The sequence below is a fragment of the Myxine glutinosa genome, chromosome 3 (genome assembly GCF_964187855.1).
Source record: "Myxine glutinosa chromosome 3, kmMyxGlut1.1, whole genome shotgun sequence".
Lineage (NCBI taxonomy): Eukaryota > Metazoa > Chordata > Myxini > Myxiniformes > Myxinidae > Myxine > Myxine glutinosa.
Window position 1 is genome coordinate 76,268,791 of NC_136263.1, and position 25,084 is coordinate 76,293,874.

Consider the following 25,084-nt stretch of genomic DNA (forward strand, 5'->3'; position numbering starts at 1 on the left):
CATGGCACCGCCGCATGATCGTGCTTCTTTGAAGCATGACCTCGGGCTGTTTGCACATTATTCAAAGTGGGTCGAAAGTTACTCCGAGAAGCTTCGTCCCCTCATTGATTGTAACACGTTCCCTCTCCCTTCCTCTGCCAAGGTCGCCTTCCAGGCTCTGAAGTCGGACATAGCTGGTGCTGCTGTGTCTTCTATTGATGATAGCATTCCCTTTGTCCTCAAGAGTGACGCGTCGGATCACGCCATCGCTGCTACTCTCTCTCAGGGGGGGGAAGCTGGTGGCGTTCTTCTCAAGGACGTTATCCTCCACTGAGAGACATCTTTCTTCTGTAGAAAAGGAGGCGTATGCGATAGTTGAGTCGATTCGTCGTTGGAGACCATATTTGCTCGGCAAACGCTTCGATGTAATTACCGATCAGCAGAGTGTTGAATTCATGTATGACAAAAGATATGCCCAGCACATTAAAAATGAGAAAATCATTCACTGGCGCATAGAGCTTGCTGATTATAGCTACGGTATCAAGTACCGCCCTGGGTGGGAGAATCACGCAGCAGACGCTTTATCCAGACCAGGGGTTTGCGCGAGTTTAAACTCCTCCGACGATTTACGCGTTCTCCATGATACCTTGTGTCACCCTGGGGTGACTCGTCTGGCTCATTTTGTGCAAAGCCGCAATTTGCCCTACTCTGTCGAGGACGTTCGTCGTTTGTGCCGCTCTTGTCCAGTTTGCGCCGAACTCAAACCCCGCTTCTACAAACCCGACATGGGGACGCTGATTCAGGCTACTAAGCCCTGGGACCGATTAGCGATGGACTTCAAAGGGCCGCTGCCTGCCTCCAGGGCCTCTCGTTACCTCCTCACAATTGTGGACGAGTACTCTAGATTCCATTTTGCCTTCCCGTGCAGCGATATGTCCGCGGCTACGGTTATCCGATGTCTGCAATACCTGTTTTCGATGTTTGGGAATCCGGGGTATGTGCATACCGACAGAGGAGCTGTGTTCTTGTCGCAGGATGTGCGGGCCTTTCTGTTGCAGCGTAATATAGCGTTTAGCTACACCACCCCGTACAGCCCACATGCTAATGGTTGCGTGGAGCGCTTTAATGGCACTATATAGAGGGCCATCTCTTTGGGCCTCAAGACTCATGGCCTGCGTCCGGACCAATGGACTGGTATGGTACATGGGGCTCTTCATTCAATCCGCTCGTTCCTATGCACTGCTACAAACGAAATTCCGCACGATCGTTTATTTTGTTACCAGCGTCGCACGGGATCTGTCCACCCTTTGCCTGGGTGGCTTGCTCAGCCCGGTCTGGCCTTTCTCAAACGGGCGGTGCGCGTGAGCAAATACGACCCTCTCGTTGACAAGGTTCAAATCCTCCAAACTAATCCTGACCACGCTCGAGTCCATCTGCAAGATGGACGTGAGTCAACTGCGTCGGTTCGTCAACTCACACCCTGCGGGGAGGGGATCTCGAACGAATGAACCGGGGATCTCGTTGGGACCGAGCTCTGCTCGGGGAACCCGGTGTTGGGGAATTCGCCCCCGCGTCTACCTCCTCACTCGCCCGAGCCGCCAGATATAATTGCACCACCCCCGTCACCGTCGAATGAGAGCACTCCTGATGGAGTCGATCTAGATGCTGCCAACGAGGGCCCCGACGTGTACTGCATTCGCAAGGGACGAGAGATTCGCCGCCCTGATCGTTTTGGCTGGTCATGATGTAACTCTTATGTAATCAGCTGCTAACTGTAGATATATGCTTGATGCTAACCGGCTTGCTAGCAAGGTTTTAAACCCGGGGAGAAATGTGGTGAAATTGTATCCAAGTTGCGACCCAGGTGCCATTACCGCTTCTCTCCACTACGTGGCTATTATAAGAACATAGCTCCGAGACGTGAAGCGCAGTCCTGAGACATTTATAATGCTTTATCCACGCGTATGCTTAGAATGGTAAGGGAACTACTTTTTTGGTAAGGGAACTATTCGAACTACAGCAATAAATTCATTTTTTTAAATTTTTATTTTATTTTTTTGTATACAAGATCGAGGCTCGTGAAAGAGCCAACATGAATCACACAGAAAGTCAAACCGACACATAAAACACAAAATAAGGGGAGCGTTAGACAATATTGGGAGAGAGAGGGAAGGACACACACACAACATTGAGAGCAGGGACATCGAGAGAACTGAGGGAGGGAGAGGGCTTGAGGGGAGGTGGGAGAGGTATAAAACATATGGACACAGCAAGGACTTCCACGAAAGAAGTTCGAATTTCAAAAAAGTGGATTTGGTGTGAAATTTCGCGTGTAATTTCGGTCCCCTTGTGTTTTATACCTCTCCCCCCCCCCCCCCCTCCCCTTCCCACGCCTCCTGCCCCCAAGCCCTCTCCCTCCCACACTTCTCCCTGCTCTCAGATGTTGTGGTTGTGTGCTTCCCCTTCTCTCCACATCTTGTCTTCCGCTCCCTCTTTTTGTATATTTTGTTTGTCTGGTTGATTTGTTTGTGAAATAAATGTTAGCTCTTTCACGAGCCTCGATTCAGTATACAAAAAAAAAAAAAAAAAAATTTGGCGGGGGTAGAAAATATCAAGGTTTTGGATGGGGGAAGATAAGAGATGGTGGTGAACAGCTGTTTTAAAGCCCTGGAGGGAGGAGTAGGATTGAAGGGAGTGGGGGAGTTTGTTCCAGAGGCGGGAGAAAAGGGGAACGAAAGAGTGAAGGTGAGCAAAGAGCCTAGATTTTGGCAGTTTAACCAAAAGAGGGTTGCTGGCAGATCTTGTGCGACCTGTAGGAATATTTGGGGGACAGAGCACAGAGAGAGCTGGGGGAGCAAGGCCGGAGAGGAGTCGGTAGAAGATAGAAAGACCACCAACCGGCCTGTGGTGAGTGAGTGAAATGCCCTCGGAGTTAGCTCCATCGCGGGAGATTCCAATGATTCTGAAAGCTTTGGTTTCAACAGCGAGAAGCCGAGCTAGGTGTGCGGCAGGAGCACCGGCCCAGAGGGTGGAACAGTATTCCATTGAGCTGCGGATGAAAGCCTTGTATGTGGTGAGGGGCTCAGGTGTGCCCAGGAAGGACTTCACACGACGGAGGATGCCCAGTCGCCGACTGGCTTTGGAGGCAAGCTTGGAAATGTGGTTTTCCCAAGAAGGATCATGGCAGATAGTGAGACCCAAAAGCTTGAGCGACAGAACTTCTTGGAGAGGATTGTTGAGAAAGTAGATGGGAGGGTTTTCCAGTCGGTCTTTTTGGAGAGGCATAGTAAGAGTGTGAGATTTGTCAGGATTGAAAGACATGTTCCACTTGTTTGACCAGTCTGTGATTTTGTCCAGGTCGGCAAAGAGTGGAGTCATCAGCAAAGAGATGGAGAGGATTTTCCAGAGAGTCAGAGAGATCATTGATGAAGACCAGAAAAAGCACAAGGCCCAGAACACTACCTTGGGGAACTCCAGCCTGAACAGGAAGAGGAGATGAGAGAACCCCATTCAGGGCTACACGTTGACTACGACTAGAGAGGAAGTCCGCCAGCCATGCGTGGAGATTTCCATGGATACCAAAGAAGGAGAGTTTGGTGATCAGAGCGGGGTGCCAGACCATATCGAAGGCACGTGATATGTCAAGGGAGACAGCTCTGATTTCCTGTTTGGCATTGAGGACCTCCATCAATTGTTGAGACAGCAGAAGCAACATGTCCAGAGAAGAATGACCTGTTCTGAATCCAAATTGATGATCGGAGATCAAGCCATTGGAGAAGAGGAAGGATTTGATATCCGAAGCAATGATGGATTCCATGACTTTGCTGATGATTGGGAGCAGGCTGATTGGTCTGTAGAAGCAAGGATCTGTTTTTGCACCTTTTTGTGCAAAGCGGTAATGCTTGCTGATTTCCAAAATGCTGGCAGATGACCTTGAGCAAAAGAGAGGGTGAAAAGAACAGAGAGAGGGTGAGATAGAGCGGCAGAGCAGGATTTTAGGACCCATGGGCTGATGCCGTCTGGTCCAGTTGCAGAATCAGAGTCGAGGTTTGACAAAAACTTCTCCACCTTGTCAGGAGAGAAGGACACAGAGTCCAGGAGCAGTTGGATTCGACTGGGTAAGGTGGGAACAGAGAGAGATGGGTTTGGGACACAAGATTTTGAGGCAAACACAGAGTTGAGGCATTCGGCTTTGTCATGTGCGGTGTCAACTGGGCAGCCATTTGAGGTAACGGAGGGGATGGAGGGGGAACAAACACCAGAAACGGATTTGACCAGATGCCACCAGGATTTGGAGGAAGGAGACAGATTTGAGAGTTCATTCTTGAGTGTGGAGAGACAGTGCTTACTGGCACCCCTGAGGGTAGACACACACTTGTTCCGAGCTTGGTGGAAGGAACTGAGATTGCCTTCAGTTGGATTTGCCCTCCAAAAGGCAAAGGCAAGTTGTTTCAGGGCAACTGCCTCACCACAAGATTCAGTGTACCATGGACGTGAGGAAGGGTAAGACAACTGAAGACGAGATGGGATAAATCTGTGCATGAGAGAGAGCAGTTTGCTTTGGAAGAATTCCCAGGAAGAATTTATGTCAGAGGCAGTAGAGATGGGAGACCAGTCCAGATGATTGATGGCTGCTTGCAGACCATGCCAGTCAGCCTGAGTGAATGCCAGACTCGTCGGTGCTGAAGAGGCTCTCTGAGAATGGCCAAAGAGATATCCACTTTAACAAGCACATGATCAGAAGAACCGATTGGAGCAGAAGAGGAGCAGCAGACATTTGCAGGGAAGTTTGTCATAACCAAGTCTAGAAGAGAAGATACTCCATTGACTGAGATCCGGGTCGGGAAATTGACAGATTGTCTCAGTCCCAATGAGTAGCAGAAGTCCTTTGCTGAGGTGCCATGGCTGGTGAGAGAGGAACCCACACCCAGCCAGCTGGCATGATGACAGTTGAAGTCGCCACATATGAGGAAGAGAGAGTTTGGATGAGTGGATAGAAGTTGGTCCATGTTGTCAGACAGCGAAATGTAAATGGAGTCATCACTGTTTGGAGGACGGTACAGAACACATATGAACAAAAGGTGGGAGCGGAGAGGAAGCCGTAGCCAGAGGTACTCCTGGGGGTGAGGTGGAGAGAGGGCAGTGCAAGGAGAGTGAGGAAGAGTTTTTGATAAAGATAGCAACCCCACCACCAGGACGAGGCTCAGTTCTATCATACCAGAGGAGGGAGTAACCAGGAAGAGATATTAAGGAATCAGAGACATCTTGAAGGAGGAACGTTTCTGTTAAGCAGATAAAGTCTGGATTGTCAGAAGCAACCTGAATGGAGAGATCAATCAGGTTTGAGCGAAGGCCCCGGATGTTTGAGGTCCATACCGTTAATGAGGAGAGAGGAGGAGCATCGGGCGCAGGACAGGGGAGGGGAGGGGTAGGGTCAGATGAAGGATGAGAGGGGGAGGTAGGGAGAGCAGTTGATAGTGTGTCAGAGATTAAAGAAGAGTTACAGGACAGGGAAGGATGAGGAGGATGAAATGTTTGATGTTGATGGGATGAGGAACAGTGATGGGGTTGTTTGAGGGGGGGGGGGCAGAGGAAAGTAGAAGGTTGGGGGAGGTGGAGGTATGAGATAGAAGGGAGGCGAAGTGGGGAGGAGGCAGCTTTGAGGAGGAGGAGGGAGGGGGGAGAATTGGAGAGGCATGGTAGGGGGCGGGGGGGAGATTTGAAGGTGAGGGGTTGGGGAGGAGATTTGGAGGGGAGGAGCAAGGTGGGAGTATAAATTGGATGATTAATGAAAGATGAACATTTATAACAAATTTGGTTTATTGTGATTTTCAAGTTAGCGATCCGTTTAAGAACGATAGAGGAGGGGTGGAATGAATGTGAATTTAGAGCATGTAGTGAGAAAGAATTATCTGAGATTTAATTTTTTTTTGAAGTGGAATGAGTTGAAGAGGAAATTGAAAAGAACCTTTTAAGTAGGAAGAAAAACAGCGTGGTGTAAAATACCACTGAATAAAACACTGCAGGAGGAAGTTGAAACATCGTTAAACGTGAAGAACAATCTTATATTCACAAAATACCAACGGGGAGAGGGCTTAGAGGGACAACCATGAGTCACGTGAACAGGGCAAAAGGTAGAAGGCAAGGAGATAATGGGGGCGGGGCGACAGCGCACGTGGACAGAAGCACACATGAGACAAACAGCACACGTGGAGAAAGGGAAATAAATGTTTTTGTTGTTGTTGTTGTTGTTGTTGTTTTTGGGGGGGGGGTTAAAACGTTAGACAAAGAGTAGATGTTCGGGGAAGTTCGGGGGAGAAGGGAAAAATCTAAGAACCAAGCAAAAACAGCGAAGGAAAGAGCTTAAGTGAACAAACTTCGACAGGGGAAGCCTCAGGCTACAAGGCCGCACACACGGGCAAACAAAAACGATTAAATTATGAAAGATTAACACCGATAATCTTCCTAGGAACACACTATAAGCACACACGCCGAAAGATAAATACAGTTTCGACAAAAATACAATTGTGAACAATTACTTAATTTCGAAAACGTGGAGAACGTGTACAGCTTCGAAAAACCATGCCATCGCCAGAAAGATCTCGCGAGACCCCCAAGCATGTTCGTAAAATTAAAAAATATATAAATAAACCTAAATTTATATCAAGAAGCAGGTCGGAAATGCTTGCCATTGATCATAAAGCTTCTATTTATTATGTACCTACGTCCCGAAGCACGGATTGTTATTGCTTAGACAATGTGTAAACGTACCCCACTAGTATGTAATGAATATACATACTCACGTTTTGTGAAGATGGACAAACAGACAGACAGACAAAATGAAAAATCACTCATAAAGCGACACTTGGCAAAACAGAACAAAGCAGAATGGCTCTCAATAGAGAATCCTTTTGATCTCACAAATAATTGGTGGTTGAATTCAGTAAGCTGATATGAAAATCCTATTCAAATTTCAAGTCAATCGGATGAAAATTGTGTATTTTAGAAATTCGGAAAAAGTGGTTGACCTTTGGCCTATGTTGACCTTTTGGCCTATGCTGATCTCCAAAAAAATAGGATTTTGTCGGACCACGAACTCTACCATTTGGTGAAGTTTCGTGAAGATCGGTTTCAAATTGTGACCTGTAGGCAAGTATAACTGAGCGTACAGACAAACACACAAACACACACACAAACAAACACACAAACCGGTGTGATCAACATACTGGCAAAAATTTTTTTTTTTCCAAATAATGACCCTAATGCAATCCTTTGGTGAGGGTAATAATATGCTCATTACAAAGTTTTATCATGGCTTCTTGAAAGGTCGATGATAATTGTTTTCTACATAAACTGCTCACTCCCTGTCACTGTGCACAACTGCCTCCCAGAAAAGTGGCAAGACTAGTCTGTGTTGAACTTTTTCAGCTTTCTTTCTTTTTTTAAATCGCTCATGCAGAGATAAACTGTAAAATGATATTCCGGCCTGTGAGTTTGTATTTGTGTGAAAGAAACAGGATGAATTATCTTACAATATTAATGCCCAACAAAACAATAATTGTTTTCGGACACTGTATTCAAGAGACAAATTGCCTTTTCCTTACAACAGCAAGCTATTTTTCCACATCCATTATAGAAAATTGGCTGCAGTGAACAACAAGCCATTTCAGCAAACATTTCTCAGCATAAAGTATGATCATTAAATCATATTTTGACACAATTATTTGTTTGTTTGTTGTTTTTTTTAACAGAAATGATGCTCATGGAAGAGCAAGCAAGGTACAGGATGTTCCAAAAAGACCAGGATAACTTTTGTTATTATTATATTTAGAACCACAGATGATACGATAAGCTTTGGTTTATTTTATACAGAAACTCGTAAAATTTTGTGCACACATTCAATGTGAGCTCCGTTTGTCGCGCGCAGGACATCAAGGTGGTACACGAGTTCTTGCCATGTTCGGCTCAGCATGTTTCCATCCACAGTGTGCATAGAGCTGTAATCTGACAACGAAGATCCTGTAGATTTGCCACCTTGGTGTTGTAGACAACATTTTTGACAAACACCCACAGAAAAAAATCAAGGGGGATTATGTCTTGTGATTGTGGGGGTCAGGCAATCGTTCCGTTTCGGCCAATCCAGCGACCTAGAATTTCTTTCATTCAGGAAGGCGTACATGGAGAAGGCCACACCACACATTGACCTTTGGTCTATCGCGTATGTGTTCAATGACTACATGGGGGTTTTCAGAGCCCTAGATCTTCATATTCTGCTGCTTAACCTTCCTCGTTACATGAAAGTAAGCTTAGTCTGTGAACATGGCCTTTTTCATGTAATCTTCGTCATCCTCTATACGACTGAGCATTTCCAAGGTTTGAGTTTCTGCAGAATCTGCACCTATGGGCATAAAGCTTCAGTCTTTTATGCAAAATCCTGTGTATAGTGGTGGTTGGTAGTCCCAGTTCTCGGTATGTGCGTCGGATTGATTTTGGACTTTGTTGAAATGATTCACGCACTGTTCAACGTCTGCCGCACTTGTGCTTGGTCGACTGCTACTTTTTTGCTTCTGTCAACTTCCAGTGTCCTTAAACCTCTTGTACCACTCCCTAATACGAATCCGTGATGGCGGATTCGTTCCATACCTTGCATGGAAATTACGCTGAACGCGTGTCAAGTCTTGTCTCGATGAACCATTCGTCACATTGATCTTTATCCTTTGGAGTCGCCATTTTCTTTTACACTAAACCACCAGACCTGAAAATATAGAAAACGTCATGAGTTTCTGTGTCACAAAAAATAAAGGGTATCGTTGTATAATTGGTGGTACTAAATATATTAACAACAAAATCTGTCCAGGTCTTTCTGGAACACCGTGTATAACCGACAGTGGTACAAACATCAAGGGAATGAAATAACAGGAAAGAGGAAAGGAAGGATGACGGGGTACTGAAACAAGCAGGTGAGACGGTCGAGTTGGGAAAGGTTAATGTGGTTAATAAAGATCATGAGTCAGAATTGGGGATGACAAGAGAAGGCGGTTTACTGCTTGTTTGATGCCCTGGAGGGAAGAATGAGACAGAGCACCTTCTGGAAGGTGGTTCCATAGACAGGAGAAGGGAGCAATAAAAGAGATGATGTTTAATATAATATAAGAATAACTATATCAATATATCATGGTCCTTATAGTTTTCATAATCAATGCACACACATTCCTTTTTTTTGTATACTAAGTCGAGGCTCGTGTGTAAGAGCTAACACATAGAGTCATAGAACATATAATAACGGGAGTGGGAGACAAGAGGGGGAGAGAGATGGAAGCACAAAAACAACAGAGAACAGCGACATCGGAGATCTGTGGAAGGGAGAAGCCTGGGGTGGGGTACGTGGGATAAACAAGATGTATTCATTTATTTATTTTATAACATAAGGTTAGGAAGGGGGGGGATTATATTATTACCCAGGCCAGAGGAGAGGGTGTTGCATTTGGGTCTGTTTGTTTGTTAGTCCGCAGAGAACATGAGTATGCTTTTCTCTGCAACCATTGGTCCGATTGACATGAAATTTTCACCATAGGAGCGCCTCCTCCTGTATAGGTTTTAATGAGAATTATGACATCATAGGTCATGTGGTACCTGCACTATCTTGGAAAAACTGAAAAAAACTGTACCTCTATATCTCCGAAACCACTCCATGGAAAAAAAATAAACGTGGCTCCATTGTCATGCACTCCTCATAGGGAACGACATGTATTCATGATGATGTCATCGGTGCATTCATTATGACGTCGTAATTAGACAAGTAGAACGCTTGATCTGATCAGTTTGAAATTTCTTGAGCATGATCTACCCAAAAATTGTATGGGAGAATTAAATTGATGACGTCATCGGTCACATGTTTCGGCTGCCATATTGGATTGAACATAAATCTATATCATCAATAAACCACACACACAGCAGCTAATAAACACCACACAGAATATACCACACAGACACGTCCTGATGAGGGTTTTCAATCTCTGATTGCTCTTTCTTGTAATCCTTATTGGTATTGCCAATTCTAATTACTATTATTATGGTTAGTATTGTTGTTGATATAATTATTATTTTGTAAGATTAATATACTATTATCGTTGTTATTATTACTTTGGTTATTGCAGGCGACTTTGGAAAAACGCCACGATTACGTGGAATGGTGCTCAAGCTGCTATTTACACACAATAACATGGCGCTTTTCCAAGGTAGAAAACCCCATTTTGGGAGGGGGAGAAAATGAAGTTACTTCAACCTCCATCGTGTGACCCCTAGTTCCCCTGGCAAGTTTGGTTGAAATTGGATAAGTAACGACTGAATGTACTGCGATCAGCCAAACAGACACCAAATTGCATATTTTGGTATGACCATTGAGATTGAAACTGATGACTGTTATATGAATTATCTTAGCTTTTGGGTGGTTAACGGTGAGCCAAGTTGTGTTTTTGATTCAGCAGTAAACCTCAAATTAGACTCACTTACGTTCTTTTTTTACATTTTCGTCAACGTGGACAGTGGTTATCTGCATATACTGCAGATCTCCAATCGGCTCATCTGATCATGTGCTTGTTAAAGTGGACATCTCTCTGACCATTCTCAGAGAGCCTCCTCAGCGTTGACGAGTCTGGCATTTCACTCAGGCCAACTGGCACGGTCTTCAAGCAGCCATCAATCATCTGGACTGGTCTCCCATCTCTACCGCCTCTGACATCAACTCATCCTGGGAATTCTTCCAAAGTAAATTGCTCTTTCTCATGCACAGATTTATCCCATCTCGTCTTCAGTTGTCATACCCTTCCTCCCGTCCATGGTACACGGAATCTTGTGGTGAGGCTATTGCCCAGAAACAACTTGCTTTCGTCTCCTGGAAAGCAAATCCAACGGAAGGAAATCTCATTTCCTTTCACAAAGCCCGAAACAAGTGTGTGTCCACCCTCAGGAGAGCCAGGAAATAATATCTCTCCGTTCTCAGGACCGAACTCTCTTATCTGTCTCCCTCTTCCAAATCCTGGTGGCGTTTGGTCAAATCTGTTTCTGGTGTTTGTTCCCCCTCCATCCCCTCCCTCACCTCAAATGGCCACACGGCTGAATCCGCACGTGAAAAAGATGAATGCCTCAACTCTGTGTTTGCCTCTAAATCTTGTGTCCCAAACCCATCCCTCTCTGTACCCACCGTACCCAGTCGTACCCAGCTGCTCCTGGACTCTGTGTCCTTTCCTCCTGACAAGGTGGAAAAGTTTCTGTCAACCCTCGACTCTGATTCTGTAAATGGACCTGACGGCATCAGCCCACGGGTCCTAAAATCCTGTTCTTCCGCTCTTTCACTCCCACTCTCTGTTCTCTTTACCCTCTCTTTTGCTCAAGGTCATCTTCCATCTGCTTGGAAATCTGCCAACATCACCGCTTTGCACAAAAAAGGTGCAAAAACAGATCCCGGCAACTACAGACCAATCAGCCTTCTCCCAATTATCAGCAAAGTCATGGAATCCATCATTGCTTCAGATATGAAATCTTTCCTCTTCTCCAATGGCTTGATCTCTGATCATCAATTTGGTTTCAGACCTGGTCACTCTACTCTGGACATGCTGCTTTTGCTTTCTCAACAGTGGATGGAGGTCCTCAATGCCAAACAGGAAATTAGAGCAGTCTCCCTTGACATATCACGTGCCTTCGATACGGTCTGGCACCCCGCTCTGCTCACCAAACTCTCCTCTTTTGGTATCCATGGAAATCTCCACACATGGCTGGCGGACTTCCTCTCTAGTTGTAGTCAACATGTGGCCCTGAATGGGTTTCTCTCATCTCCTCTTCCTGTTCAGGCTGGAGTTCCCCAAGGCAGTGTTCTGGGCCCTGTGCTTTTTCTGGTCTTCATCAATGATCTCTCTGACTCTCTTGAAAATCCTCTCTATCTCTTTGCTGATGACTCTACTCTCTGTCGCTCCATTCTTCATCCCTCAGATCGGCAGTCTGCAGCCTCCTCACTCTCTGCAGACCTGTACCAAATGACAGACTGCTCAAACAAGTGGAACATGTCTTTCAATCCTGACAAATCTCACACTCTTACGATGTCTCGCCGAAAAGACCGACTGGACAACCCCACTTTCTGAATAATCCTCTCCAAGACGTTCTGTCACTCAAGCTTTTGGGTCTCACTATCTGCCATGATCTCTCCTGGGAAAACCACATTTCAAATCTGGCCTCCAAAGCCAGTCGCCAACTGGGCATCCTCCGTTGTGCGAAGTCCTTCCTTGTGTTACGTGGTCCTCCCGGTAACTACCTGGTCCTGGTGACCCCCGGACCGTGGGAGGACGCCGCCAGAAAGATATCTGATTTATACGCTTTCGTAGCGCAATCAATATGAAAGACACAATAATTCAAGTCAATAAGAAACCCCACACCAAGGATTCGGATTACTTAATAATATATTCTCCATCCATCATCAGCAATCAACAATCCATCAACAATCTTACTAAGATGGCCATCTCATAAATTTCCCCCCTTTCCCCACTCACGACCCCTCAATGGTCACTGTCCCTCACAATGTCTCTGGGCCCCTCCAGACCAAGGTGAAGGTCGACTTCTCCGCACACGGGCAGTTGAACGAACCCCTGGCTGACGTGTTCCAAACGTGCACGTCGCGTACCGGGAACAGCTGCCGCAGCGCACACCTCCTTGCAAAGCAAAGCGGGCAAAGCAAAGCGTGGCTTGCAAAGCGCGCGAGGCCCAAGGTGCGACCTGTACGCGTCCTTGTAGACGTTGAGGCGAACTGTGCCGGACGCTTGGTTCCGTGCACGACCCCACGGCAACTTGACGTGTAATCGGTAATTACCCCGCGCAGGTAACTCCTTTCGCCAGACGGGCTTTCAAACGCAGCGTCCCCCCACGCTGCTCAATATCGACACCGCTCACGTCGGAGCTGGGCGAGGAAGAAGAAGATCACCGCTTCTCCCGGACCTCGTGTCTTTTTCTTCTTCCGGTTCACTATCCCGTTTCCGGTCTCCTGTTATCCGGAGCCTCTCTAACCCTTTAACCACAACAACCTTTAATAGAATAAACATTAATAAGCAATGACATGAATAGTAACTCCTCTAAATCCGGGATCCGTAACACTTGGCACACCTGAGCTCCTCACCACATACAAGGCTTTCATCCGCAGCTCAATGGAATACTGCTCTCCCCTCTGGGGTGGTGCTCCTGCCTCACACCTAGCTCGGCTTCACGCTGTTGAAACCAAAGCATTCAGAATCATTGGAATCTCCCGCGATGAAGCTAATTCCAAGGGCCTCTCACTCACTCACCGCAGGCAGGTTGGTGGTCTTTCCGTCTTCTACCGACTCCTCTCTGGCCTTGCCCCCCCAGCTCTCTCTGGGCTTTGTCCTGCAAATATTCCTACAGGTCGCACAAGATCTGCCTGCAACCCTCTTATGGTTAAAATGCCAAAATCAAGACTCTCTGCTCACCTTCACTCCTTCATTCCTCTTTTCTCCCACCTCTGGAACAAACTCCCTCACTCTCTTCAATCCCACTCCACCCTCCAGGTCTTTAAAACAGCTGTTCACCACCATCTCTTATCTTCCCCCATCCAAAACCTTGATCTTTTCTACCCCCGATAATTTCACCCCAATTCCACTTTTTTGAAATACCAACTTCTGTCCTGGAAGTCCTTTGTGTCCTTGTGTTTTATACTTCTCCCTCCCCCCTCCCCCCTTCCCACGCCTCCTCCCCCCAAGCCCTCTCCCTTCCACACATCTCCCTGCTCTCAAATGTTGTGTTTGTGTGCTTCCCCATCTCTCCCCATCTTGTCTTCCGCTCCCTCTTTTTATATATTTTGTTTGTCTGGTTGATTTGTTTGTGAAGTAAATGTTAGCTCTTTCACGAGCCTCGATTCAGTATACAAAAAAAGAAAAAAAAAGAAAAAAAGATGAGATAAAGCAGGTGGTACCACAAACTTGTAGACAAACGTTTTGGAGCACAGGGTGCTCCAGTCGGATAATCGCCGCACCAGAATGGAGTGTAAAAATATATTTCAATATGTGGATTTATGTGGATTCAATTCCCAGGGTACTCAATATGTGGCTTCAATATGTGGATTCAATATGGATTGTAGTGGATTCAATATGGATTCAATATGTGGATTTAAAATAAAAATATTTTGTTGGCTAGCAAGTAACAAGTTTAAGTTGTGAAGTCTGGCATTAATTATCCGGGAAATTTTAAAATCATATCGGGCATTTTATGCTGAAGAATGGGGAATGGTTGGAGAGTCCGCTCCGAGTCAGGAAATCGGAAGTTAATATCTCAGCTGAGTCATACCAAAAACTTTTTTTATTGGAACTTTTTGCTTTCTTGCTTGACATTCAGCATTTAATAGGATAAGAGCATGGACAGTCCCCATAGGTTGGCATCCATGGGGATGAGGAAATTCTTCCTGAGGAAATGTTCCACTGAGTGCATTGGGAAAGGCGACACCATTGTTGTGGCATTGTTGGTACCCAGAGTACCCTGGGAAGTGATGGAACTTGTCTCGTGGGTGTGTTTGTCTCGTCTAACGGTCCTGTGCTGTCTCGTGTATTTGTCTGTATGTTCATGTGTGTGAGATTTGTGTGTGGCAGCTCCACTACAAGCCTTAGTTCCTGTAAAAGAATTTAAAAAAAGAATAATAAAGAATTGCAAAAAAGGCTGAAGTCAAAGGTCAAACTGCATTCGTCAGAATTATGCAATTTTAGAGTACAGTGGTATGAAGCAGGTTTTTAAAAGCCTGGTCAGCAAAAAAAAAACATTTTACACAGCACAGATCTTTAGCACATAGTTTTTAATATGTGAGTTAGGGTGCATCACACCCTCCATTTTTGAAAAATATTCTGATATTGATCTAGTCATACTTTTTTTTTTGTTACGCTAGCAAGCACCGCACCATATAGCATTTATTTAAAATATTTCGGATTTTCGACTTTATTTAGTCCCCCCTTCCAGGATCTGGTAAACATTGGGTACCCCCACTAATAGGCAACATCTGCCATACACCATCTGCTACAACTCAGCTGACTCAGCTTGCTCGTATGCTGGACAGTCCGGACTCTGTCAAGGCCAGGACGCCGATGGCAACGCAACAGGCCAGCGCTGTGGTCGGTCTGGGCAGTACCATCAATAAGGTGGATGCACAGATAACGGGAATACGTCTTCCCCCTTGCCGTAAAGTCCTGCGCTGTCTCATGCATCACATCGAGATGGGTGCGGTGGCAAAGCGCACCGGCTGTCCTGGTGCTTCCCCCAAATGGGCGTCTGCGCAGCTCGTCCTGGCGGCTGGCACAGGTCGCCGACCTTTACAAGAAGGCCAACATACTTACTGTCTGTGATCACCAGGCGTGCATCTTGTCATTCAGCTTCTGGACGCCAACTGCAAGATCAGGGAGATCTCGACCATGTGTAGATCAATGCTGGCCACGCTCGCCATGCTGCAGACCATGGAACAACCACTGGATGCGGCCTTCCGTTTGTGGTGGGCCAATATTGAATCCGGAGGATCGCCTGTTCCTGTAGTAGATGAAGACTGACCGCAATCATCTTTTAGCACATAGGACAAGGTCCTGTCGCAGAAGTTGCACCGTCGCCAGGTTCGTGAGCAGGCCGAGGAAGAACGGCGCAAGCAGAAGGTGCAGAAAATTGATGCTACTAGTTCTATCATTTCATTGGCAGACAACAGTGAGGCGGCAGCCAGCAGCAACGACGAAAGTGATGTGACTGCCACTCAGACGACCACTGTGACTTCCACTCGGACCCATAATCGCAGAGAACATACCGTCACCCCGGAGTTCATCCCTCACGATATCCGACAGTCAGAAGTTGGTTTCCCTGGCCACTCGACTCAAGCTGACACCGACACAACACGCCAGCTTCACGAAGGCCATGATTGTTGAATGTGGGGGGAAATCCTGGCAATTTATCAACTTGTCATGTTTCGAAGAGAGAATAATATAAACTTTGAAAAATTATTCTCTTTTTGGTTCGTTGGTTATCCGATTACCAAATTTTCAAAGAAATTCAACAATTCTTTTTCCAATATTTATCCCACCACCTTTTAGAGGCCATTTTTGGAATCGGTGACTTCGAAATACTGTAATAAAGTGTTCTTACTTTTATATAATTTGACAAAATCTCGCATTTGGCCAAAGCAACCCATTAGTAGGGGGAGGGGAGGTACCCGATTTTACCCGATTTTGGTTCCCGGGGTCTAAATAAAATCGAAAACCAAAATATTTTACAGAAATGCTATGTAGGGCTGTGTAACAAAAAAGGTATGACTAGATCAATATGAGAATATTTTTCAAAAGATGTTTTGTTTTGTTTTTCAAAAAATGTATTTTTTTCAGTTGTTTTTCAAAAAATATTTTCATGCAGCTTAATGTGAGTATTTGGCAAAATAATTATGTTAAGGTCTCATTAATACTCTTTATTTAGCCTACAGATATATCTCCCTATGTTATTGAATCATAATGGCATGTCATCAAATCAATAGCATTGTGCAAGTGCAAAGACCTCAAACATAAATGTGTGCAGTATTTTGAAGGAAACTTTTTGTGGTGTTTTTTTGTAAGTATGGTAAAGTGTTTCAACAAATAAGCTACTGCAGATCATGCATCAGTCATTCATAATGTATACATGATATTTTTTTAAAACACTAGATAGTTCGTAGAACACCTTACCCCACACAATCTTGAGAGGAAAAATGGACATGGGCTGGGTCTGCGAGCGGCTAATTTGATTGGTCAAGATGATGTAAAATGTCATATTTTGTCCAGGTACTGCTAGGCGAAAGGTTTTGAAAGTGTCAATAAAGCAATTTGTGTTCTACAGTGTTCAAGTAAATAATTTGTGCAAGTGCATGTTCAATTGAAATAAAATAAAGATTTTGAAGAATGAATGAATGAATGATCGTTTTAAGGCCATTTTTCCCCGCTAGAGCGGGGGTTAGCCTTGCGGGCCCCATGACAATCATGGTTCCCTGTTTGAGGCAATGTTTTTTACTCCCGGTCCGCAAGTTTGAAGGTTGGAGAAAAAAATATTCGGAAGTTTCCCGCTATTGATGCCGCATCTTTTACACCACCTTATTTAACGTATTACATTAGTTCTTCGTGCCTGTTGTTTTTGTCTTTTATGGCGTGCTTAAAAACAGCAAGTTTCCTGTTTAGAATGGTTTTCTATGTTGTTTGACTGCCAGACAGGCAGACAGACTAAAAAGAAATTGCACCCGTGTCTGAAGAAAGCGGTTCAGTTTAGCATTTTAAATATGAAATAGGCTAATCCCAGAAACAAACTAAACCCATTAAAATTACCGTTTAGACTCCTTTAGAATTATCGTTTAGAATTACCCTTTATAATCACTCTTTAGAACCCATTAGAATTACCCTTTCAACCCCTGTAGAATCAAACATGGTGGGTGGAAAGGTTCTTCTTCATTTTTGACTGACGGATAGACACATGGCAGGAAGGACATAGCCAAACATTGAAGCGGCTTCACCACTTTAAAATTATCTCTTTCCTCTCTGCACATGCGTGATCGGGACGAATTCAGAGTCAAAGATTGCTAAACTGCGGGTTCATTTTTCTGATTCATGGTCCGATTCGTGTTCAAAATATAACATTCAATTGAAATTAAGTTGTTCCTCGATCACTAACTGACGTTTGTGGATAGACGGACAGACAAAGTGAACCAATTGCTTAACCTCACTCTTCACTTCGCGTGCAGGGTAACTATTGCTAGCGGATGGTCTTCAGCTTAAAGTCCCTCTAAGGGTTAGCACGTTTTGGATGCAACTCTCTGCCTGTGAATCACCAGTATGACAGTTAATAGTCAGACTGGAGATTGAACACAGATTAGACAGCTCAACGGTAAATGTGCTTTGCTGTGCCCCAACCTACCAGGACAGGAAACTGCCCCAATGCTGGGAAAATGTTTGTCATCGGCCAAAAGCTACACATATTAGAACATCTACAGCAAGTTTAATTAGTGTGCAGGGCCATTCTTTCTTGCTTGGATAAGTGTTTTGGGCACTCATCTAATTGATGTGGCTAAGAGTGGTATGAAAGCTCAATCATGTGTGATTTAAAGTGAGCTTTGCACCCTGATATGGATTAATCAGGAGAGAGAACTGAACGGGAATGTTATCCTTCAAAAAATAAAAGGTGTACAAATAAGGTAGATTGACCAAACACCTTTGATGAAGATAGAAAACAAGAGGTGTTACCAAGCATCTCCAGCTGTGCAACTGATGGTTGGAGAAGAGCAGACACTTGTGAACTTCGAAATACGAAGCCATCGATGAGTCAAGCACATGGAAGAAATGACAAGTTGAAATTGTGCAGTTGGACAGTAGCTACCTTACGGTCAACGTTACAATTACAGAACCATACCAGCTAGTCCAAACATGGATTTCAGATGTAGTTTACTCCACAAAGTCATCTCGCAAGTTTTCCAGAAGACACCAGTTAAAGTTTACAGCTCTGGTTGAAATGGAATCTGGAAAAGCTCCAGGCTCCAGGATGGCCGACCAGCTGAGTTTTACTTGGAATTTTGGGACCTTTTAGGTCCAGAACTCTTAAATGTAATCCAATAATCCTTGCGACCTGGTGCAATGCCATTAAGCCTAAAGAGAGCAGTGGTGAGTCTCCTCCCAAAGTCAGGAGATCTCCGGCGGATGGAGAATTGGAGACCAGTTTCAGTATTGTGCACTGAATACAAACTGTTTTCAAAAGCGATGGCAAATCGTTTGAAGAAAGTCATTGGTGATCTGGTCCTACCCGATCAGACTTTCTGCATCACCAGTCGATCCATTTATGATAACATTTTTTTAGTTCGGGATTTAATGGACACTTACCACGATCAAAATGATTTTGGAATAATTTTTCTAGACCTTGAAAAAGCCTTTGACAGCATTGATCGTGGTTTTTTGTGGCGTGTTCTTGAAGCATGTGGTTGTGGGATTAATTTCAGAGCCTTCATATCTCTATTGTACACTGACATCTCTAGTGTAATAAGGTAAACAATGAACTTGTTTCCCCCATACAGGTTCAGAGAGGGGTATGGCAGGGTTACCCAGTCTCAGGATTGCTTTTTGAGTTAGCAATGGAACCATGACATTGCACGCTCAGGGAGAATATCTCTGGCCTGACGTGTTTCCGAAGGAGTCCACCATTGACTACATCAGCTTATGCAGATGATGTGTGGGTCATAATCAGAAACAAGCAATATATTGATGCTCTTGTTAAACCCTTGAGAACCGTTTTCCAGGCTTCTTCCCTGAAAGTTAATTGTGGAGGAAAAGCAAAGCTATTTGGGTGCCATACCTTAATAGTTGCCTTCCTGTCTCGACCCATCTACCTCCTCTTCCAGAAAGCTTAGAATGGAAGGCAGATGGTATTGACTACCTTGGTGTGTCCCTCAGTTCCACACAGTTTATGAAAAAGAATTGGGATGGCTTGATTGGAGAAATGGAGAGGAAGCTGAACCTGTGGAGGAGAGCCCTACCGCACCTTTCATTTAAGGGCCGTGTCTTAGTTGCCAATAACTTGGTTGCTGCAACTTCATGGCATCGATTTATTTGCCTACAACCACTGGAAGTGCTGCTTAGAATGATCCAGGCCAAACTTGTGGACTTTTTTGGGGGAGGCCATCATTGGCTGCGGCCAAACGTAATATGCCATACTTCATCTGAAGGAGGCCGAGGCCTTGTTCACGTGAAATTCCGCCTCGTGGCCTTTCACTTGTGCTCCATTCAGCACATTCTATATGTTGAGCACCTGCCAAATTACCCATTGGCCTGTCATATTTTGCAACAGGTGGGCAGACTCGGCTATGGTCTTGAAGTATTCCTGACCCGCCTCAAGTATGTGGAGACATCAATGCTCTCTATATTCTACCAGAGCCTTCTCAATGCCTGGAAAGGTCTTACTATGAGTTGCAAAGTGGACACATACTCCCCAGGGATGATCGAAGTTGAACCATTGTTTTTCAACCCTCTCTTCCCTGATGTATTCAAGAGCCGTGATTTGTGCCAACGCTTCATTGATGCAGGCATGAACAAGGTATGGCATCAACGGCCAAACTCTGGTGTAGGGTGGAAGACTGTGGAAGAAATTTCAAATACGGCAGAAATTCGGTCCAAGAGGACAATCGGCTTAATAATGAGGAAAGCCGTACAAAAAGGTCATCAGCTACGGTTATTATGGCCTCGGAATACACATGGACATCCTGATGGGTCATATTTCCCGAAACTGATTTTTGACTGCTCCCCCAGGGAACTTCCACCTGTTAGCACAGGGACAAATGAATTACAAGGTGCAAGCAGCAAGAGCCTGTATAGGTGTTGTGTATCTCTAATTCTCGGTGTTTCTCCATTAAACGGAGTAGCTCGCTGGAAGAGACTACTCCCTGCCGGCCCCCCACTGAACCTGTATGGGAATCTATGTATTGTAAGCAAATCACCAAAAGAACAGGAGATCTCCAGTGGCACATTTCCCACTGGATCATCCCATGCAACACATATGTGAGGAATTTTGCCCCAATATCTGCATGCTGCCCCTTTTGCTTTGTAAATGAGGATGTATTTCATTTTTTTTATTGGCTGTGAAAGACTTTTTCCATTATTTAACTGGTTAAACTTTGTGTCACACAAAATGAATTTCAGATTTACTTTTCGTTCCTTTATTTTTGGGTTCAAAAAGGAACGGCAACATGACAAAAAGTATGAACTGTTGTGTGATTTTTTGTAGCTACAGCAAAACTTGCTACATACTTGTCCAGAAAGGAGAAGTGTAACGGTAAACCGCTTCACCAATGTAACGTCATGACGTTTTTCACTGCGCTTGTTTCTGCAAGGTTAAAACTTGAATTGAATTTTTTCAAGACCATGTCTGAACTTGATGTGTTTGTGGAAAAATTGTGTTTGGAAAATGTCTGTGAAGTTCGCCAAAATGAGTTGGTATTATCTCTTTCTTAAATAAATCAAGGGTTTCTATATTTTCGTAGTATTGCTTTATTTTATGTTTTTGTTAAAATGAACTGATTAATTGTTATACTCTCGTTGTTTCCTTGCTTTCATATTCTCTCCTGTTTTGTTGCGATTTTTTATTTGTAAATTGTACATACTGTTACGTGGTCCTCCCGGTAACTACCTGGTCTTGGTGACCCCCGGACCGTGGGAGGACCCCGCCAGAAAGATATCTGATTTATACGCTTTCGTAGCGCAATCAATATGAAAGACACAATAATTCAAGTCAATAAGAAACCACACACCAAGGATCCGGATTACTTAATAATATATTCTCCATCCATCATCAGCAATCAACAATCCATCAACAATCTTACTAAGATGGCCATCTCATAAATTTCCCCCCTTTCCCCACTCACGACCCCTCAATGGTCACTGTCCCTCACAATGTCTCTGGGCCCCTCCAGACCAAGGTGAAGGTCGACTTCTCCGCACACGGGCGATTGAACGAACCCCTGGCTGACGGGTTCCAAACGTGCACGTCGCGTACCGGGAACAGCTGCTGCAGCGCACACCTCCTTGCAAAGCAAAGCGGGCAAAACAAAGCGCGGCTTGCAAAGCGCGCGAGGCCCCAGGTGCGACCCGTACGCGTCCTTGTAGACGTTGAGGCAAACGCTGCCGGACGCTTGGTTCCGTGCACGAACCCACGGCAACTTGACGTGTAATCGGTAATTACCCCGCGCAGGTAACTCCTTTCGCCAGACGGGCTTTCAAACGCAGCGTCCCCCACGCTGCTCAATATCGACACCCCTCGCGTCGGAGCTGGGCGAGGAAGAAGAAGATCGCCGCTTCTCCCGGACCTCGTGTCTTTTTCTTCTTCCGGTTCACTATCCCGTTTCCGGTCTCCTGTTATCCGGAGCCTCTCTAACCCTTTAACCACAACAACCTTTAATAGAATAAACATTAATAAGCAATGACATGAATAGTAACTCCTCTAAATCCGGGATCCGTAACACTCCCCCCCTTCAAGAAAGAAAGTTTGAACCCCGCGAAAACTTTCTGTGCCGGCCAACTTTGATAAACCAACCCGATACCCCAAATCATCAGTTCCCCCCGGGCACAATTATCGCATCTCAAAAATAAAGCAACAAACTTTCACCAAAACCCCCCAGAGATTCCAAGGTAATTCCCTCTAGACCAAGCGTCAACCACTTCTAGTTGCTCTTGGATGGAGGCCCAGCTGAGTACTCACTACATGGACGCCTTAAGGAATGTGGGGTTCACGATTAGTCCGGGGAGGAAAGTTCATTACATGGACGCCTTTAAGAACGTGGAGTTCACGGTTAGTCCGTGTAGGAACGTTCCCTACCGGGACGCCTTTTAAGAACGTGGCGTTCACGGTTAGCCCGTGTAGGAGCCCAGGCTCGGCGGCTCCGCCGTATATAGAGTGCTTCAACTTCTCCGGACTCCTAACAGTTACGGTGGGACCCCTTGTCCCAGCAGTCCCCTGACTGGCGGTCTCCTTCTCGGCCAGTCCTCTGCCAATCATTCTTTCGGGAGATGCCGTAACTCTGGGAGCCTCCATAGTAATATCGGCTGCTGCCAACACCAAAACTACCGCCAAGTGGTCCTCTTCTGTAGACCTGTCGACGCCAACGAAATGCCTTCCCTACTATTATGGTCCGACCCTCCAAATCCTTACCATTCCAATTCTTCTCTGCCTCCCTGGCGTCTCTTGTGCTTGCAAACGTGACAAAGCCGAACCCTCTTGACCGTTGCGTTTCCCTGTCTTTTACCACCCGCACTTCCACCAGCGGCCCATATCTGTTGAAGACAGAGGTCAGAACTTCTTCCTCTGTGTTGAAGTTCAGTCCCCCTACGAATAACTTGGAACTTTTGTCGCCATCCCGAGCTGGGGTGGTGTTATTTCCCCTGCGGGGCTCTTTACCCACCCCCGGGTTACCATAAATTTGCCCCCTGGCCAAATCATTCCCGATAATCACAGATACCCCCTCTACAGGAAGCGTGGCTTGTAAACCGACGGTGACCGGTCCTGACACCAAATCGGATTCCAAATGGATGACATGAAGTGGGGCACTAACACAGCCACCGATCCCTTGTAACCGAACACTATCACCAGTTGCGGTACTCTTTGACAATGGCAAAATGCCTTCAAGCATTAAGGATTGATGGGCTCCTGTGTCCCTCAATACCCTAACAGGTCTTGGGTTAGTCAAGTCTCCCTTGAGTGAGACAAACCCCTCATAAATAAATGGGTGGTAACTCTTCTGTGGGTGATTTCTTACGCGAGCCATCGCATTCGGAGTTGTAATAGTCGGACTCCGCTCTGGGTTGTCCCTTTTCATGAGGTAACAACTGGACATCAAGTGTCCAGGTTTTTTGCAAAAGGCGCAAGTAGGCCCGGAGGAAAACTCGTGGTCTGCCTCGGGCCCCCCGGGAAATAAATTTGTCTTGGGCCCGTAGCCCTCTGATTTCGAACAGTTGGGGTATCCGCGTTGTCCCCATAATCCTCTCGAGGCCGCCGCCATGTATTGTCGTTCTCCGCACCGGGTGTTCTATAACTCCCCTGCTGAAGTCTAGGCGAGGAGCTAGGTGTGTGGACCCCTATCCGGTGTGTTAAGGCATAATCATCTGCCATGGTGGCTGCGTCCCACAACTTTGGTACTTTCTTTTCCTGCAGGTACACTTTGATGTCCTCGTGGACACACTGTTGAAATTCCTCCACCAGCATCAGGTCACGCAATGCTTCGAAGTCGTTCCCGACTCCTTTCGACTCACACCACCGATCAAACATGTTTTCTTTCACTCTGGCAAACTCCACATGGGTCTCACTCTCCCTCTTCCTGGCATTCCTGAATTTTTGCCGGTAAGCTTCAGGAACCAACTCATAGGCTTTGAGGATGTGCTTCTTCAATACCTCATAATCTGCACATTGGTCCATTGGTAGCGCCGAATAAATCTCTTGAGCTTTACCCACCAGCACACTTTGCACTAGTATGGTCCAGGCCTCCTCCGGCCAGTTTAACTGTCGAGCCACTTTCTCGAAGTGTGGAAAAAATTGAGTGACTTCCTTTTCACTGAAGGGTGGAACCTGCCTCACATGTCTGCCCACCTCCCAGGTGTTCTGGCTAGGTGTCGACCCCGTCAGCAAGGGTGGTACCTCTCCCCGTTCTCTCATTAAATCCAGCTCCTTGAATTTAATTTCTTGCTGAAGCGCCAGATCACGTTCCTTCAACTCCCTTTCGGCTTTTCTCTCCTCTGCTTCGAGTTCCCTGGCAGCTCTCCTCTCCTCTGCTTTTCTCCCTTCTAACCTTTCCTGGAGTTCTCGTTCCACTCTCCTTTCCTCTGCTTGTTTCTCTTCTCTCCTCTCTTCTGCTTTCCTTTCTTCTTCTGCTCTTTCCTTTTCTGCTTTCCTTTCTTCTTCTGCTAACCTTTCCTGGAGTTCTCGTTCCACTCTCCTTTCCTCTGCTTGTTTCTCTTCTCTCCTCTCTTCTGCTTTCCTTTCCTCTGTTTTCATCCTTTCTAACCTTTCCTGGAGTTCTCGTTCCACTCTCCTTTCCTCTGCTTGTTTCTCTTCTCTCCTCTCTTCTGCTTTCCTTTCCTCTTCTGCTCTTTCCTTTTCTGCTTTCCTTTCTTCTTCTGCTCTTTCCTTTTCTGCTTTCCTTTCTTCTTCTTTGATCCGTTCCTGGCTCCGTAATTGCAACTCCAGTTTCCGGATCTCAACGTCTTCTGGTTCTTCGGGTAGCCACTGCCAGGCTAACTCGTCCCATGTTCCTAATCCCACCATAGATTGTATCACCGTGGTCTGCAACTCTGCCTTCCTCAAATTAGTTCGGACCTCCAAGTTAAAATGTTTGGCCAATTTCAAGAGGTCCGCTTTTAGTAACGCTCGGAACTGTGCTTCACTAGGTCTTACCGCAAAGTTCTGTGCAACAAACGCCATGGTGACTATCGTTAACACCTGTTAACCTTCACCCAAGACTTTACCACAATTTCTCAAAAATTTACCAATTAATAATTAATTAATAAATTTTAATTACTAAAAATTATTATTTTATTATGTTATA

General features: G+C 45.5%; 1 pseudogene; it reads left to right on the plus strand.

The window, feature by feature from the left end:
- Positions 1-434: 434 nt before the first annotated feature.
- LOC144891207 (uncharacterized) lies at positions 435-15,926 on the plus strand (annotated as a pseudogene).
- The last annotated feature ends 9,158 nt before the right edge of the window (positions 15,927-25,084 follow it).